The sequence below is a fragment of the Salvelinus fontinalis genome, chromosome 29 (assembly GCF_029448725.1).
Source record: "Salvelinus fontinalis isolate EN_2023a chromosome 29, ASM2944872v1, whole genome shotgun sequence".
In the NCBI taxonomy this organism is placed as follows: Eukaryota; Metazoa; Chordata; class Actinopteri; order Salmoniformes; family Salmonidae; genus Salvelinus; species Salvelinus fontinalis.
In genome coordinates, this window is record NC_074693.1 from 38,078,648 (window position 1) to 38,097,901 (window position 19,254).

The 19,254-nt window shown below is 39.6% G+C and overlaps 1 protein-coding gene across 5 annotated transcripts in view; it reads right to left on the reverse strand.

The window, feature by feature from the left end:
• The window catches only part of LOC129827957 (leucine-rich repeat and immunoglobulin-like domain-containing nogo receptor-interacting protein 2), a 407,967-nt gene that overhangs the window by 303,138 nt on the left and 85,575 nt on the right, over nucleotides 1-19,254 (reverse strand). For all 5 annotated transcript variants that reach the window (XM_055889266.1, XM_055889268.1, XM_055889267.1 and 2 more), the window contains exon 2: nucleotides 5,094-5,171. The gene's annotated coding sequence lies outside the window, so the exon portion shown is untranslated. The remainder of the gene's footprint in view (nucleotides 1-5,093; nucleotides 5,172-19,254) is intronic.

Consider the following 19,254-nt stretch of genomic DNA (forward strand, 5'->3'; position numbering starts at 1 on the left):
GTGAACTGATTGGAGAGGCTAGGTTTTGACTGGGTAATTAGTGGGCAATTAGAAAAACGGCAGAGATCAACACAGCATGTTTTTCCCTTCTCCGTCTCCTGAATGCAGGTGGTGTAGTGTTAGTGCACATGTGTAGTAGAGAGATAGGGGGGGGGGGGGGGTTCTAATGTAGTAGTGGAAGTCCCCCGCTCTTCAAACATTCACGTGGGAACCGCTCCAGGTAATGTTCCCTAATTGGGTGGAGAAAAGAGCGGCCTGAAAAATCCATGGTGAAACGTACAATCTGGTGGACCTTTTTCCCCTTTTTTCTCAACGTTCAATATAAATTACGACCTGATGTATGCTGAATTCATAATGAGGGGTTTTTCGCAAAAATTGCATTTTTCTTCCTCCAATGCATATAGTGCACGATTCTTCTAGAGTTTTGCTTCTACAATGTGGCTCATTTGTTTATTTGATCCCCATTTAGCTTTTGCAGAAGCCTCAGCTACTCTTCCTGGAGTCCACAAAAAAAATGAAAAACATGGCACGTTACAAAACACTGATACACTTATAGACAAGGACAGTCACACAAATGTAAAATACATAAAAAGTAATGTGTGTGCGTGTGTTTGTGTGTGGTTCAAATGTTCCGACTGTCACTAAGAATTTGTCACCTACTTGTTGTCCTCACAGTGCTCCATTTGCAACCTATTCCTCCTGCTGTGCCCTGCGTTTAACATTTAGCCCATAGTGTTTGGTATAAGAAGAAAAAATTGGCTCTAGACTTCTCCTGTAGCCTTATCATTTGTTCATGGCTTTGGAGTCTATACCTAAAGCAAATACAAGTTTTTTTTCCCAGTCCACTTTCGACTGAACAGAACCAGAAGGGAACACACTGCTCTTTGTATTCAACAATCACCTTTCACATTATCTTCAATCCCAATGAAATCTGTCTTCATTTATTTTCTTTAACTAGGCAAATCAGTTAAGAACAAATTCTTATTTAGAACGACGGCCTGCCTTGTTCAGGGGCAGAACGACAGATTTTTACCTTGTCAGCTCGGGGATTCAATCTAGCAACCTTTCGGTTACTGCCCCAATGCTCTAACCACTAGGCTACCTGCCGCCCCATTGAACTAGCTGGTTGGGCCATACGTGCATGTGGAAAGATGTATGGTACTGACTACTCATTTCAATCAAATGGGTCACTTTTCCAACAGTAAAGAGTTGAACATAGTTGTCAATGTCTATTCAGACAACAGTTGTTGCACTGTATATGAGTCCTGTTTGGAGATAGGCGCTATACTGAGATACCAGACTATTGGCTACCATTGTATATCTAATTAAGATATTCAATGAAAACATGCGTGCTGTGATATGAAACACTTTACTTTAGTATCAGGAAATCCATAATACTGAGATAAATATAATTTAAAACCTCTACAGGATCGCTGGGTCCCCCGCGGGACGGTTGAGCTAATGTAGGCTAATGTAATTAGCATCATTAGCATGACATTGTAAGTAACAAGAACATTTCCCAAGACATAGACATATCTGATATTGGCAGAAAGCTTAAATTCTTGTTAATCTAACTGCACTGTCCAATTTACTGTAGCTATTACAGATAAATAATACCATGCTATTGTTTGAGGAGAGTGCACAGTTATGAACTTGGAAATGTATTAATAAACCAATTAGGCACATTTGGGCAGTATTGATACAACATTTTGAACATACATGCAATAGTTCATTGGATCAGTCTAAAACTGTGCACATACACTGCTGTCATCTAGTGGACAAAATATAAATTCAGCCTGGGCTGGATAATACATAATACTTTCTCTTGCGTTTCAAAGATGATGGTACAAAAAAAGGCAAGCCAGATGGCCATGCTCTTGAGTCAATATTAATTTTCTGAATTATAATAGATGTCTTATTCAAAAAGTACAGGACCTGACTTTCAATAGTTTTTGGACAGTTTCTATATTTGGTGTCATTAGTGGCTCACCGCAATCTATTGTCGGGATTAATTCATTGATAGCGGACAGTGGATATTAATTTGCTCAGAGAAACAAATAAACATTGAATAACTGATGCTACCAAGAAAACTAGCAACTCCAGGTATCCCGATAAGCCGGAAGCAAACAATCAAAAGGCAGTGGATTTAGTAGAATTGTTTACTGGCATACTCTAAAAGTGAGATTAACAGCTTTCATAGACTTGGCCTCTATTGGTTGGCCTGTCATGATATATTGCTTGTTTGTTCTTTTGCTCTTGAAGCACTTTGGATTCTATGAAAAGTGCTACAGAAATGTAATACATTATTAACAACAGTTTTCTTTCTTGTGATGGCAGGAGATGTGCATTTCCTGTAATATTGCATGTAAATAGACTCAGGTATAAAGTAATAGAAATTACTATCTACTGCAGAGTGTCGCAAATATGATATTCTAATAACCATATTACTAAAGAAAAAATAATAATAAAAAAATAATAAAAATAACCATATTACTAATAATAGACAAAGTGATAAAACTGTGATATAATAATACCCCATTGAATATTGCTATGCAAAATGTTTTAAAAAAACATCTCATTGGTGTATAGGGTGAGCTGCTATTTTCTGCGTTCATCTGATGATGTAAAAGATTTGCTTATTCGATTCAGAGAGGCTCAGACAAAACTGTAGAGGTTTTCAGGGTCTTCTAAGGTAGTAAGAAGCTTCTTTTCTTTTTACCAGAGCTTCCAAGCTTCCATCTCCACAAGATGAGGATGCTAGAGAGGGGCATTACGGGCTGAGATTTCCCAGCAGCATTTGCTATAATGTTGAGGTTAAGCTGCGGCAGGGCCGCCCGCCCGTCCTTTTGTGATTATTGCCGTATTCAACGGTCTCCTCAAAGGCTTTATCTTGTTGTCAAACAGGAGTATGTCTGCTGATTACCAATAGTGTTGCTGTCGCCTTACCGTATTCCTTCACGAAAGAAAAAATATGAGCAAAAGCTCTAAAATAACAAAGGATGATGAAGGAATATGTACAAATATGTGATTAGCAGTTTACCGTGGCAGATAAACATCTATGTAAGGGTTTCGGATATGCATACACCGTAGGTATAGTATACATACAAGGATTGCGGTTGTCTTAATATATAGTTGTTCCCCCAAAGCAAACCAGACACTGTTATATTTCAAACAACAGAGTGGATTATTGTTGTAGAATTTTATCGGTGGAAACATTGGGTTTTCCTCCAAAAAAAGATGTATTTGCCATTGACTTCATCAAAGGAGACCCATGCTCCAATTTTAGTCAAAGATGGCTTCATTAATCTTTTACAGGGCACATCCATTTGTATTTCAGAAAGCAAACTTCATATGACTACAAAAATCTTTTAAAAAACGCAGAAAATAAGTAAACAAGAATTACTGTTGGTGCATGTGCATGTAAATCGATGGATTTATAGCAGTGATTAGCAGTGAGCCTGTAACAGTAATTCAGGGCATTCAGTTTTGTGACAAACTCTCTTTGCAGAGTTATTTTTCCTATTTTATAAGGAGGTAGAGCAATACAATTAAAACAGTGCCTCAGAACTGGTTTATTATTCCAGGTTTAGTTGCCTGTGCCTAATGTAAAAACACCCCTGTATAATGCAGTCATCCGTGTAAAGAAAACACAGTATTATTATTGTATAATCAGTGGCTTTTTTACTCTTTGACGCCAATATAAACAGAGCTTTGGCTACAGAAATAATTGGCTGTGTGCTGTGCCAGTGTCTCTTTTCCAATGTGCAATGTCCTACCATTCCCATTACAATTTGGGAACATAGAATGGGTGGGATTGGGCAGCCTGATTGGCACAGGCCTCTGGTCAGTTGTTATCTTGTTGCACATAACGGGAGTATTTGTATTGGGTTTGAGTAAAAAAAAATATTTAAAAAAAGGGCCCTGGGGCCTTACTCACCTAGAGGCACCGCTGAGTCCTGATCCTTAAGCCCTCTAGCAATGAATTATTCTGCCTCGGTTTTAAGACTGCTGCAGTAGAATGACAAATCCACTGTGTGCTATTTTCCCGGGAACACTGATCATATCTGATATTATTTGTTATATGTGTCATTGATGTAACCCAGTACTGCTACAATCAAATAATTTATACTGACAATTGACATTGAAAACCTAGCAATGCTAAAACTGTCAGTGATAATCATATGAAAAACATTTGAAACCTTTATGTTGAAGACCTCTTCTTTCAAATCATGAAGATTTTCAATGGCTGTATATGGTAACAAACATAACATGATGCATGCCATTGTATTTGTGCTTTTATTCTCGTGTTGTATACAAATTGATAACCTTCGGTCCCTCGGGTCTGTGCTTCTGCATCACCAGATAGATAGAGCTCGAGGGCTTTAAAGAGATGCATTGCATTTCAGTACCTCAAATGCATTGCATTTCAGTCTCTGCATTGTAGTTCAGTCTCTCCAATTCATTGCATTGCAGGCTCTACTGTACATTGCATTTCAGTATTTCAAAGCCCAAGTTTAATTTGTTATCATCTGAATGCGAATTTGACATGTGGATGTCAAGGCTGTGTTATTTTTTTTAAGTGCTTCCATTGTTAGAATGCATATACGTGTATTAGTATTTGAATCTGTGAAGAACACACATACACATTTTGGAAAGCCACCCACTGCTTTTCCCTTTTCTTCCCGTGTGATGTGTCTGTGTATAAGTACCAAGCCCAGATAGGAAAGACTCATCCAGACTGAGCTCAAACAGGGAAGGCAGTGGTACTTTTCTCCATGTCACGGTTCCAAAACTGATTGAAGTTGCTTTTAATCAACTGTGACTATATCACGCGCTCTCCCCCCTTAATCGATGCTACCAAGTGAAATATATATTTGTTTTCTCTGTTAAAATAATATTTAGTGGCTGTGGCCAATAATGTACAGGGTCCATAATTTAAGTTTTCTTTTTTTGTGGGGTCATGAAGCTAAGGATGAATAATCAGGGGAAACATGTGGCTATCAAAATATGTAATACGTCATCCTAGCATGCATTTTGCCGCTTTAGCCCTTACATTTCGGCCTGTATTACACCGACAAACTGTAGCAACTTACCATATCAGAACCTGTTCAGACTACATGGTTCTTTTCCGGCTAAGAAGAGAGAAGATGAGGGGCCATGGAACAGTCAGTCTGAAAGGCAGAGAGAGAGAGAGAAGGGCAGAGTTAGCATCAGGATATCGTTAATGGTTAATATTTTGGACGCAGAGCTTCACAGAGATTTAACCTGTCAGCCCAATGGTCACTAAGTCATCCAACAGCTTTCCAACAGTGTCTAGCCACTATCTAGTAACTTCTCTCGAAAACCATTATTTCTTAAAAGATGGAGAATGTGATGTGAACAATGTAAAGAGAAGCCTCCTGCAGAGTTTGCAATGAAGTGAACTAAATAGCAGAATTAGTATGAAACAAACAGGTTCATTTAGGAGGTTTAAAAGAGATCGATTTCAAACCAAAAATTAGACACTATTGGTTCCACCAGTGGTGTAGTACTGCTATTTTTTTAAATTGACATCATCATTTCCTCAATCAAAGTTTGTACTGACAGATGTAGCCTATTGAATAGCCTATCATTACAGAGCTCTCCAACCCTTTTCCTAGAGCGCTACCACCCTGTAGGGTTTCACTCCAACCCCAAATCAAATCAAATCAATCAAATTTTATTAGTCACATACACATGGTTAGCAGATGTTAATGCGAGTGTAGCGAAATGCTTGTGCTTCTAGTTCCGACAATGCAGTAATAACCAACAAGTAATCTAACCTAACAATTCCACAACTACTACCTTATACACACACAAGTGTAAAGGGATAAAGAATATGTACATAAAGATATATGAATGAGTGGTGGTACAGAACGGCATAGGCAAGATGCAGTAGATGGTATAGAGTACGGTATATACATATGAGATGAGTACTGTAGGGTATGCAAACATAAAGTGGCATAGTTTAAAGTGGCTAGTGGTACATGTATTACATAAAGATGGCAAGATGCAGTAGATGATATAGAGTACAGTATATACATATGAGATGGAGTTGTAACTAACCTGATTAATTTTATAAACCAGCTAATTGTTAGAAATAAGGTTCGCTAGATTAAGGTTAGAATGAAAACCTACAGGATGGTAGCTCTACAGGCACAGGAGTGGAGAGCCCTGTATAGAATCAAATGCATCCTCCAATTGCAACATCTGCCTATGCCCACACATATTGTCTCAAGAAAATGTTATATTTTTAGTACCCTCAAACACCAAATTAGGCATACCTAATTTCAAAATAGGCCATCGCAGTCAATAGGGAATTAAAAGTATTCACATTTTACTGGTGAAACTGCATCTGCATGCCAATCATTGGATTGATCTCAATCAGTTTCATGGAAATAGCCCATGCATTTTGATCGATCTTCTTGAATTACTGTTTCGTGAGCAAATTAGTGCAGATGGTGTTAAAAAAGTATTAGCCTTTCTCGTATTTTGTTTCAATCAAAGCATACACTACATTTGGAAAGTGATCAGACCCCTCTTGACTTTTTCCACTTTTTTTTTTTTACGTTACAGCCTTATTCTAAAATTGATTCAATAGTCCCCCCCCCCCTCATCAATCTACACATAATACCCCATAATGACAAAGCAAAAACAGTTTTTGTTTAAATTTCGGCAAATGTATAAAAAAATAACTGAAACATCATATTGTGGTCCCGTGTGGCTCAGTTGGTAGAGCATGGCGCTTGCAACGCCAGGGTTGTGGGTTCATTTCCCACGGGGGGACCAGGGTTCACTTCCCACGGGGGGACCAGGATGAATATGTATGAACTTTCCAATTTGTAAGTCGCTCTGGATAAGAGCGTCTGCTAAATGACGTAAATGTAAATGTAATATTTACATAAGTATTCAGACTCTTTACTCAGAACTTTGATAATAAAGCACCTTTGGCTGCGATTACAGCCTCAAGTCTTCTTGGGAATGACGCTACAAGCTTGGCACACCTGTATTGGAAAGTTTCTGTATTTGGAATTCTTCCCTGCAGGATCATCTCAACCTCTGTCAGGTTGGATGGGGAGCATCTCTGTACAGACATTTTCAGGTCTCTCCAGAGATGTTTGATCGTGTTCAAGTCCGGGCTCTGGCTGGGCCACATAAGGACATTCAGAGACTTGTCTTGAAGCGACTCCTGCATTGTCTTGGCTGTGTGCTTAGGGTCCTGTTGGAAGGTGAACCATAGCACCAGCCTGAGGTCCTGAGCGCTCTGGAGCAGGTTTTCATCAAGGATCTCTCTGTACTTTGTTCCGTTCATCTTTCCCTCGATCCTGACTAGTCTCCAAGTCCCTGCCACTGAAAAACATTCCCACAGCATGATGCTGCCACCACCATGCTTCACCGTAGGGATGGTGCCAGGTTTCCTCCAGAAGTTACTCTTGGCATTCAGGCCAATCTTGGTTTCATCAGACCATAGAATCTTGTTTTTCACGGGCTGTCATGTTCCTTTTACTGAGGTGCGACTTCCATCCAGCCCCTCTACCATGAAGGCCTAATTAGTGGAATGCTGCAGAAATGGTTGTCCTTCTGGAAGGATCTACAATCTCCACTGTAGAACTCTGAAGCTCTGTCAGAGTGACCATCGGGTTCTTGGTCACCTCACTGACCAATTCCCTTCTCCCCCGATTGCTCAGTTTGACCGGGCAGCCAGCACTAGGAAATATTTTGGTGGTTGCAAACTTCTTCCATTTAAGAATGATTGAGGCCACTGTGTTCCTGGGGACCTTCAATGCTGTAGCCATTTTTTGGTACCCTTCCCCAGATCTGTGCCTCTACACCATCCTGTCTCTGAGCTCTACGGTCAATTTCTTTGACCTCATGGCTTGGTTTTTGCTCTGACATGCACTGTCAACTGTGGGACCTTATATGGACACGTGTGTGCATTTCCTTATCATGCCCAATCAATTGAATTTACCACAGATGGACTCCAATCAAGTTGTAGAAACATCTCTAGCATGATCAATGGAAACAGGATGCACCTGATTTCAATTTCTAGTCTAATAGCAAAGGGGCTCAATACTTATGTAAATATGGTATTACTCTTTTTAAATATTAATACATTTTTTTTTTATTCTTAAAACCTGTTTTCGCTTTGTCATTATGGGGTATTGTGTGTAGATTCATGAGGGAAAAATTGGATTTATTCAATTTTAGAATAAGGCTGTAACGTAACAACATGTGGAAAAAGTGAAGGGGTCTGAATACTTTCCAAATGCACTGTATATCCTGCCTAGAGGCTCTGTTGAGCTTTGGCACATATGATTTTTTTTGTTGGCTATTCAGTTTCAGCTAACTATCCTAAAATATCATTGGAAATTAGCAGGTGTTTTTGGTGTAACAGTAAAGTATTAGGCCTGCTATGCTATGATATTATATTTGGTTCTGTTATGTAAAATACAAATGAATTGCTTTGTGATCTTATGAGATATTGATTCAGATTTGATCTAACTTTACGAAACAAGCACCATTGTGAGAACTGATAATTTTCTATTTGTAAATATAATGGTGATGAGTAGGACTATTAGAAGTAAGAAACAGATCTTAAGGAGTGTTATTTTAAGCGATTGGAGCACCCATTTATGGTTTTAAAAGGATAGTGCTAAATAAACTTTGATTTGCTTACACACATGGTTACAATATACCTTATTTTTTAATTTAACCTTTATTTAACTAGGCAAGTCAGTTTAACAACAAATATTTGGCTCGTAATGACGGCCTACACCGGCCAAACCCAGCCAGACAACACCGTGCGCCATTCTATGGGACTTCCAATCACGGCCGGTTGTGATACAGCCTGGAATCAAACCAGGGTGTCTGTAGTGACACCTCTAGCACTGAGATGCAGTGCCTTAGACCGCTGCGCCACTTGCGAGCCCATTACAGAATAAAAGAAAACAGATAGGTGAACTATCAATTCATATAATTTACTTGCTTAGATTTAATCATCAAATCAATTGACCAAGTATTGAACATAAATCATTACTAAGTAAAATTGCAGGAAAGTTGTTTTAAAATAGCCATAAAATCAAGCTTTCAATACATCACTGGGGGCAAGGTTCCTGACATCCAGTACCTATATACTAGGCTGTGTCAGACGAAGGCCCAAAAAATGGTCAAAGACTCCAGTCACACAAGTCATAGACTGTTCTCTCAAGCGGTACCGGAGCACCAAGTCTAGGACCAAAAGCCTCCTTAAAACTTCTTAGGGCTAGGGGGCAGTGTTTGGATTAATGACGTTCCCAAAGTAAACTGCCTGTTACTCAGGCCCAGAAGCTAGGATATGCATATAAGTGGTAGCATTGAATAGAAAACACTCGTAAGTTACTAAAACTGTTATAATAATGTCCGTGAGTATAACAGAATTGATATTGCACGCGAAAACCCGAGGAAAATCCATCCAGAGTTTGTTTTTTGTTGTCACTGTCCAGTTCAATGCTGGTCTATGGGATATACAAATAAATAGATTGTAGTTCCTATGGCTTCCACTAGATGACAACAGTCTTTAGAAAGGGTTTCAGGCTTGTCGTTTGAAAAATTAGCTCAAATTTGTAGTTTTTCAAGGGGGCTCTCATTTTGACTGTAGTCTTGTGGCGCGCGTGGATGAGGGAGCACACCTCGCTGTTTATCTTAAATTGTTCTGTTTATTTACATATGAGGATTGATTAGAAACGTTGTTTGACTTGTTTGGACAAAGTTTATTGGTAACTTTTGGGATTCCTTTGTATGCATGTTGAACTAGTGGAACGGTGGATTACTGAATCAAATGCGTCAACTAAACTGACTTTTTTGGGATATAAAGAAGGACTTTATTGAACAGAATGACCATTTGTTGTGTAGCTGGGACACTTGGGATTGCAAACAGAGGAAGATCTTCAAAGGTAAGTTATTTATTTTAACGCTATTTTTTACTTTTGTGACGCCTCTGCTGGTTTGGAAAATGTTTTTAATGCTTTTGTATGCTGGGCGCTGTCCTCAGATAATCGCATGGTATGCTTTCACCGTGAAGCCTTTTTGAAATCTGACAACGTGGTTGGATTAGTAAGAAGAGAAGCTTTTAAATGATGTAGTACACTTGTATGTTCATGAATGTTTAATATTACCATTTTGTAATTTGAATTTGGCGCGCTCCAGGTTCACCGGATGTTGTCGATTTTTATCCTGTTAACGGGATCTGTGCGCTAAGAGGTTTTAACAGCTTCTACCCCCAAGCCATAAGACTGCTGAACAATTAATCAAATGGCCACCTGGATATTTACATTTACACACCCCTGCTTTGTTTTAACACTGCTGCTACACGCTGTTTATTATCTTTGCATAGTCACTTTACAAGTGAGCTTGTCTAACCTGTAGCCCCGCACATTGACTCGTTACCAGTACCCCCTGTATATAACCTCGTTATTGTTATGTCAGTTTCTTGTGTTACTTTTTGATTAAGTTTAGTAAATATTTTCTTAACTCTATTTCTTGAACTGCATTGTTGGTTATTAAAGGCTTGTAAAGTAAGCATTTCACGGTAAGGTCTACACACGTGTTCGGCACATGTGACAAATACTATTTGATTTGGTTTATTAATGCATCTCAATAAATAATAACCTACATGCATTATTAAATCTAACTTTGCCCAATTCACATTTTTAATTTCCCACCGTGATCAGCCTGGTCTCATAGACTAGACGTAACATAGTAAATGCAAATCCAGTACACTAAAAAGTAAGACATGTTATGTTTGGTATGGTTGCATAAGACAGATGGTTACTTAAGGCAAAACGTGAACGTCTAGCAACCCAAATGTTAAAATCGAATCTCATCACAGACAGCTTTAGCATTTTAGCTAATTAGCTACTTTGAAACTACTTACTACTGTTTAGTTACTTTGAAACTACTTTGCATTTTAGCTAACCCTTCCCGTAACGTTAACCCTTTTAGCTAACCCTTCCCCGAGCCTAGCTAACATTAGCAAGCTGTTAACCTAGCTAGAATTCATAACATACAGTATCATACGTATCTGCAAATTTGTAAAATATTGTACGTTTTGCAAATTCATAACATATTGTACATTTGCAACTTCAAAACATATTGTCTTTTTTGCAAATTCATAACATGTAATACAAATTGTAATTCTTAATAGAAATGATGATGGACATCCACAAAGGTTGCCCTGACATATCACGCTAGAACAGGCCCTGTGTCTCAGCCAATGGCCAATATATTCTAAATATCCCAAGCAGGGCTATAGCAACTTCTAGAGAGGGTCAGGCTCTTGGGCTTTGCGGTGGCCACTCTGGTTTGGGTGTCTCGGCAGAATGGTGTTGCAGTAACCAGGTGGTCACATATCATATCGGGTTCCACTGCGCAAGATGGGGTTGGTGGAATTTTATGAACATCAATGCAAACAGGGAATTTTTATTTTTTGTCAAGCCTCCAACGGGCCTCCGCAGTGCACACATGTAGCCTACAGTTCTTCATCATTCTCGCCACCGCCAGAGAGACGACAGGGGGAAAGAACACAATTTGCCTACCTCTAGGCTGCTGTAGTCTACATATTTATTTGGTTTGTCATTCTAGCATTTTTCAATTAATTGTTGTGGTAATTCAATTAAATTTATGACACACTATTATTGTGCTGGAGATTTTTACAATGTGATTTGAAGTTGACACTTCATCTGAACTGGTTCAGTAACGTGACCCCCATAGACATAATATACATTTTTGGTGTGAAATTCTGTTCACTTTCAACTCTTAGGATCAGTATCCCTGACCCATATTAAGCCTAATCGTGGACTGAAAAGCATGTCTATGGAATACCTCCATTGAAAATGTGTTTTACTCCAGGCATATGGGCTTAATCTGTGTTTTGGAAACAAGCTAGAATACATTCTTTACTGGCAATTCTCCTGCATCTAGCAACTGTAGATGTTACCTTGTCATTTCCTCCACAGCAAATGTTATTATGGTGGCAAAGTCGGAGAATGCCGTGCTCTCATTAATGGTAAACTGTTTTGAATATCTGACAGTGATATTGCCATTGATCTCCTCTTTTTGTATCGTACTTGGCAGCTTTTTCCCACCCCGACATAAGCACGTCTCTTATGTTTTATCAAGTTGCGTCTGAAATGAAGCGAAAAGCACAATAACCTCTCACTGAAAATATAAAACGGGGAATCTTTTTGACAGTCGCATGCATTAAAATTAACTTGCTTTCACTGTTGCCCGGAAAGTTACGAGCCAGCAGAAATTCGTATGACAGGGAAAGTCAAATAGAGCAGAGGCTTTCTGGAAAAAGCCTTTTAATGACTGGATCTAGTTGTTGGTAGCGTATCCCTACGCCTTTAAAATGGTAGCGTGCAGAGGTTAGAGCCTGCAGACTACTGTGGCTTGGCACAGGTGGAGGGACACAAAGATGCGTGACTTCTTTACCACAGCCGTTGGCTTAGTCTGGCACCACTCTCATCCCCAAGATAGAGCGATAGATAAGGGGAGGAAGGGATGGATGGATGAGGGCAAGGTGGGAGTCTGTAATGGTTGGGGGTAGGCGGCTGTCCAGAATGGAATCCTGAGAGGTAAACCAAGGTCAGCATTACTCTCTAGTCTAACATGAAACCCAACACACACACACACACAAATACACAAACACACCACACACACACACACACACACACCAGGCAGCCAGACTGACACTGTAATGACAGTGCCCTAAGATTGAGATCTTCACTCTTCACTGACTCTGTCCCTCTGTGGAGAAGGCTCAGTGGAGAGAGTTCGCCCCTGTCTTCCCCTGGTGGGGGCCCAGATTGTGAGGCTTTCATTTGGCTGAGGAGGAGGTTATTGGTTCAGGGGGCTCAGATGGCTGGACTGTGATGCTTGCAACACCAAGGTTGTTGGATTTTCCCATCAAATACTGAATTTTCAATTGACCGTACTGTTACCTGATTCCATACTTGCTGTACTCTATCGATTTGGATACCATCTACATATAATTTCAGCCACAAAAAGAGCATAGCCCAATACATAAAAAAAAAATTCTATTATTTTTTAAGTCTGTGTATGTTTATTGGATAGAGAGAGATATAGATGAGAGTGTGCTGAAATAATACATATGCATCAGAGGCAGCGGCCTAGACCGCTAGACAAGTGGTTCCTAACCTATATATATATGTACAGTACGAATCAAAAGTTTGAACACGGCTACTCATTCAAGGGTTTTTCTTAATTTTTACTATTTTCTACATTGTAGAATAACAGTGGACATCAAAAATATGAAATAACAGATTTGGAATAACATAGTAACCAAAAAAGCGTTAAACAATTATTTTTTGATTCTTCAATGTAGTCAAAGTTTGCCTTAATGACAGCTTGGCACACTTTTGGCATTCTCTTAACCAGCTTCATGAGGAATGCTTTTCCAACAGTATTGAATGACTTCCCACATATGCTGCGCACTTGTGCTGTGGTAGCCATGTTAAGTTTGCCTTGAATTCTAAATAAATCACTGACAGCGTCACCAGCAAAGCACCCGCACACCATCACACCTCATCCACACATGTAGAGATCATCCGTTCACCTACTCTGTGTCTCACAAAGACCATCCTAGGCCATCCAATACAACACTTGAAGTGGGGGTGAATTGAAAAGGATTGCTCATTGAAAATACACAGGCTTAACTCTGGGGTAAAGTATGCTTGAGGGTTGGGAGGAAAATACATTTTTTCCCTAGCATTTCAGCCCCAAAAAGGCTTTCCCCAAGCGTGCTAATCAGCTTGCGAGTCTCCCAGTGTGTTTTCACACCCCCAAAGGCACCATCTTCTAACACACGCCATGCAGATTTTCCATTCAGCCACTCTTTCTCTCTGCTATTGGCGCCTACATATTCGCCTTGGTCCTGGAGCTTTGCACTGCTTTGCCGTTTCTGGCACTGCATGCCTTACCTCCATCCACTTCCCTTCTTTCCCTCCTCCCCCTATCTGTATTTCACTCCCTTGTTCTCTCTTTGTGTTGCTCTCTCGCTCATCAAATCTCATTGTGTTTTGCTCATCCTCTCCCCTTCATCGTTTTACTGTGTGCATGTGATTGTGCATTCTTGTTCCACAGATTCAGCCAGACTGCTCGATATAGAAGCATCGCATTGTTTTGTGCAGTTTTCTGTTTTGTAGTTTTGAATGTATTTCAGCTCTTTTCTCTATGATATGACCTTCTCATAGTTGAAGAGGCTTGCGTGCCTCAAAGAATATGAGCTGTGCCAGAGCGGCTTCTTCGCCTTGCAAGGTAAATTATAGTGGATAGGTTATGGTTAAAGGTCCAGATGAAAGCATAATAGTACTCTATTTTGGAGATTAGATGTTGTGAAGAAAACTTTGTTGCTACAGAAGAAAACACAACGCTCCATAGTCCATTAAGGCCAATGTGGTTGTTAGGCTGCATGTTCAACGAGTTATTGGTAATTTATCATTCATAATGCTTATTCGTAATGGAGTTTTCTGTGGTGGAGGGGAGAATAGGCTTAACATTTTCACATCATAAGGGTATATAGACGCTTCAGACGGTGTGCCTTTGGACTGGCCTTCAAAAGTCTCCTATCGTTCGTCATACTGGCTTCCTGTGAGGTATTTGATGTAGCCTTGATGTCGCTGCGGGGCTAAGAGCTAACTTAACGCTCAAGTTTGTTTTGGTTGGTCATCTTGGTTGCATCCAGCCGCCATGTTTTTTTTCTTCTTCTCCCCAGTCAAAAATAAGTCAATACTCAATCATTGAAGTCCATCTCACATGAGCTTCGAGAGCCTTTTGAAGCTTGTCTGATAGTCTTGCTCCTAATACTTTCTCAGGATTTCCCAAAGGCCAGTAAATGATTTATGGAGCTGAAAGCCAGTGTGTCTGAGAAGAGCTAGTTTCACCTTTGGGAGACGAAGTCACCACCAGAATGTAAACAAGAGACAGTATGAGGGCCTCAGTTAGCATTAGCGTCACATAGTTCAGCAACTGGAACAGTCTGCGCATCCTGACAGATATTACAATGCAGTTTCTGGAAGTCTTGCGGATACAGACATCAATGCTTTAGTTTGCCTCCTTGCAGGCCCTTTCTGTTAATGAAGATATGGCACGATTAAGGTTCAGTTGATTTTCAGTTGTGTAACACAGAAAGGTAAGCATGTAAGGAAATGGAGCTACAGTGTACTTTTCTGCTAGCTACAAGCTGCCATACACACTTTTCTTCAAACTTATGATACAGTATCTTGGCTATTCGGTTCAATACAGGAGGCAGCTTCAATTGATTTAGCAGGGAGAAGAGAACTTAAATTGAGATCTCTGCTGTTTTTCAATAAATTATCGGGAGTGGTTTTGTAAACAGTGTCACATTTCCCATCTGGGAATCCGTGGCACATTTTATCATGCTCCACGTCTTCCGAGACGGAATGTAGGCCATATAATAAGAGCCCAAAAGAACATCAGATTCCGTTAATGCTATGAATGTGTCGGAAAGGAAAGGTACAGTTGCAGAGCTTTCATACATTGACACAGGAAAATGGCTGAATCAAGAGACATTGGTGGAAAGAGGTTAGCATTTTTTGGGGGGGTGGTATGATCTTTGTTAGTCTGTACATTTCTCACTCATCAATATTCATGATTATCCATAATAATGGTAGCATCCACACTGTTCAGAAAACATCTTACTTACAATAAAAGTGACTCCAAATTGACACAATACCTTATTCACCATTCCATTCCTATTGTGAAAAACATCATCTGAAACAAAACCAAAACAAAGTGCAAATGCTTCCACCAAGTTTGTAGTCACAATCTTGACGTAGTCATAGCGTGCTAGGAATATGGAACCGACCACTAAACTTTTGACGACTATAATACACTATAAGTGAATTTGTCAGTGGAAAATAATCATCAAATGGGGGACTAGATACATAAGGTGCTTTCATTTCTAAACGATAAGTGTGAAAATACCCTCAAATAAAAGGTGACATTCATATGAAACATTTGATCACAAATCCAAAATGTTGAAGTATATAGACATTTTGGCTCCACTGTCCAAATAAATACATAGGGTAGTGTATGTGAATCTGTATAATTCCATTTGGATGTTATTGTTTTGATAATTATGTCACAGGATGTAAATTGAAGTATAGCAGAAACCATGCTGTTCCAATTCCAGAAGAGCTTTGTGTAAAACTGCAATGTGAATACTTCCCTCTCAATTTCAATGAGGCAACCATCAAATATTGTAGAAAAAAGAAAGTGATTCATGCTAAATTATGGATTTCACCCTTGCAATCTCTCTCAAGTGTAGAAACAGATCAACGGCAAAAATAACTATGATAATGATAGCATTGACGCAATTTTAGTGAGCATGAATGAGAGGTTGTCTTTTTCCGTCTGCTTCGATGGGATCATCTATGATCCTCTTTACATGCTAATGTGCTACCACTGGACCGGGAAGTGGAGCCATTTGCAATGTTTGCAATTAAAATTGTACTTTCATTTTCTGCACACTCTGTCAGAGGCAGTATGTATTGAAGTGCCTGAGGCCTCCATAGATTCACTGAGCTATGGTTTGAGAAGAACTGAAGACGAGAGGCAATATTGGCGTAAAAATATTAATACACACAGATCTGTGAAGCTGTTCAAGAGCTAACTCTACTCAGAGCCTGTGCCATAAACGACTCCATTTCTCATTCACTGCTGTGAAGTTCCGTCATTTTAATTAGTTTTGTTGGAGTTGCAGACTTTGTTTTTCCCTCATGAAGAAGTAGTATTATGCCCAGGCAATCCATCACTCTCACTAGTGGTGCCTATTATCTGTGATAAGTACTGTAGAATATGTCTCAAATATAATGCAGAGTCAATTCATTTCATAGTGAACTTTGTATTTGACACATTGATGAGGTCAAGTGAGGGTTACAATGTAAAACAGTGTTTCTGGATGGTGTTCCATGTAGACAAGGTGACAAATAGATAAGGCACTGACAACATCTGGTTGTTTACAAAGACAACTGGCACTGTTTATAAAGTAGACTCCCATCATTTTGTTAGCTTATTTAAGTTGATATATGCTATAACAATCACATCCCACTGGGCACAGACATCAATTCAATATCCATTCCACGGTGTTTCAACGTAATTTCATTGACATGATTTGGAAACAACATTGATTCAACCAGTCTGTGTCTAGTGGGGATTTAATACAATGATGCCTGCCTTTTTTTCAAATGACACACTGAGACATTCCGAATGCACTTGAATGAACAAGGTGAGCTTGGAGCATGTAGTGTAAAAGAAAGTAAAAAACTAATGCAATTTGAAGATGTTTTTGTATATACAGTAACCAATCGTAGTTCAAAAACAGCACACAATCCTCATGTGTGTGTGTGTCCAAACATTGCCACACCTGTAATTTGTCAACTAGAGGACATAGTGGCATTTTGATGTGACACCACTGGATATGGTGTTTTATACCGGCCATAAATCAATGCTCTAAGGGGAGAAAACAAAGGAAACAAACTCGTAAATCATTTTAGTGACTGAGCATCAATACATTTTAAGACTACTGTCTCCTCCGTTCAACTTGCACATTTACATAGAGACTTGAATTTAATATAGTCCGTTTTCAGTTCCACATAGCTACTTCCCTAGCACCTAGTGCAATACCTCATATGCACCTATAACTAGAACCTAAACATCTGCCTTAATGTTGTGTTTTTGTTGTATAAGTTTAATGAGATCCTATTGTACGGGAGAAGTGTATTTGTGAATAATTGAAGAACCAGGCCATTTCCCTGCATGTGAAGGAGGAAGTTAGTATGGGTATTGTCAGGGGTACAGCAGGGGGAAGTCGTTGGGGCCATATCCTGGAACAGACTGCACAGAGTATACCGCATACTGAGTTATCTGCCTTCATAAGCACATTTAATAGTGGCATGGCTGTAGGCCTCCTTTTCCTTTGATATAGACTGGCTTTTGTTTTCGTCGATCAGAACAAAGTAAAGTTCTTTCATCACTGTTAATCACACTCAACCTTTTAGATCGTTAATCTTTAATCTTGTCGAAAGTCATTAATTTGAAGGGGAATCAGTTTCAATTGAAAGTAAATATATGTAATTATAAGACACGCAGTGTAAGGCTAGGATTCTAATGTGTAGTATCCACCTAAGGGTTTTACAATAATTTGGGTATATTTTAAGACAACTATCATTAATGAATTACACGTATCAGGAGAATCTCTGTCTTGAATACCATTGTCATGCATAAAATACATTGATTCATTTGGATTCTCTGCTTTTTCCTTAGGATAGGTCTATTGCCAGGGACCCGGAAGTCAATGAGACTCTAATGCCAAACAAAGTCTCTTCAGGACAATGTCAACACTGCAGCTATAATGAGATGAATGCTACAAAACTGCATTGACATCTTATAGATATCCTGATCTTTTCTTTTCCATCAATTAAGCTTCCCATCCCAAGGGCAAATCCATAATGGAACGACAGGATATTGTTAAGTTGAGAGTACATTGTTAGTCACAAATGTAAGGTACAGTATGTCAGATGAGACCACAATAATACTGCTTTCACTTAGGATTTACGGTATTTTGTCTGTTAAAAAAATTGGGCAATGTTTATATGGCCTCCTTATGCTGTGTTTAGACTAGGGACGCAAAAGCCGCCATAACAGTCGGCATAGCGGGACAAGAAAACAAGAAAGACGGTGACGGCAAAAGCAAGCCAGCATGACGGAATTTGTTGCTATGGTGAGTTCAGTAAACAAACAATACAAGTCAACATCAGGTAGAAATAAACTCCACAGCAGACGGCAAAAATATTCATATTTGAACTTTGGCAGCAAGAGCCGTCTACCGTGGCGGCTGAAGGCATTCACTGCCAGCCTCAACGCCACTCTCATTGTAAACAATGACATCCTGTTTGCCGTCTACCGTCTAACTCTTACCATATAAACAGGCAGTGGCTCGGGTGGTTGTTGTCCTCGATCTTTTTGGCCTTCCTGTGACATCGGGTGCTGTAGGTGGCCTGGAGTGCAAGTAGTTTGCCCCTAATGATGCGTCGGGCAGACCGCACCACCCTCTGGAGAACCCTGTTGTTGCGGGCAGTGCAGTTGCAGTACCAGGCGGTGATACAGCCCAACAGGATGCTCTCAATTGTGCATCCGTAAAAGTTTGTGAGGGTT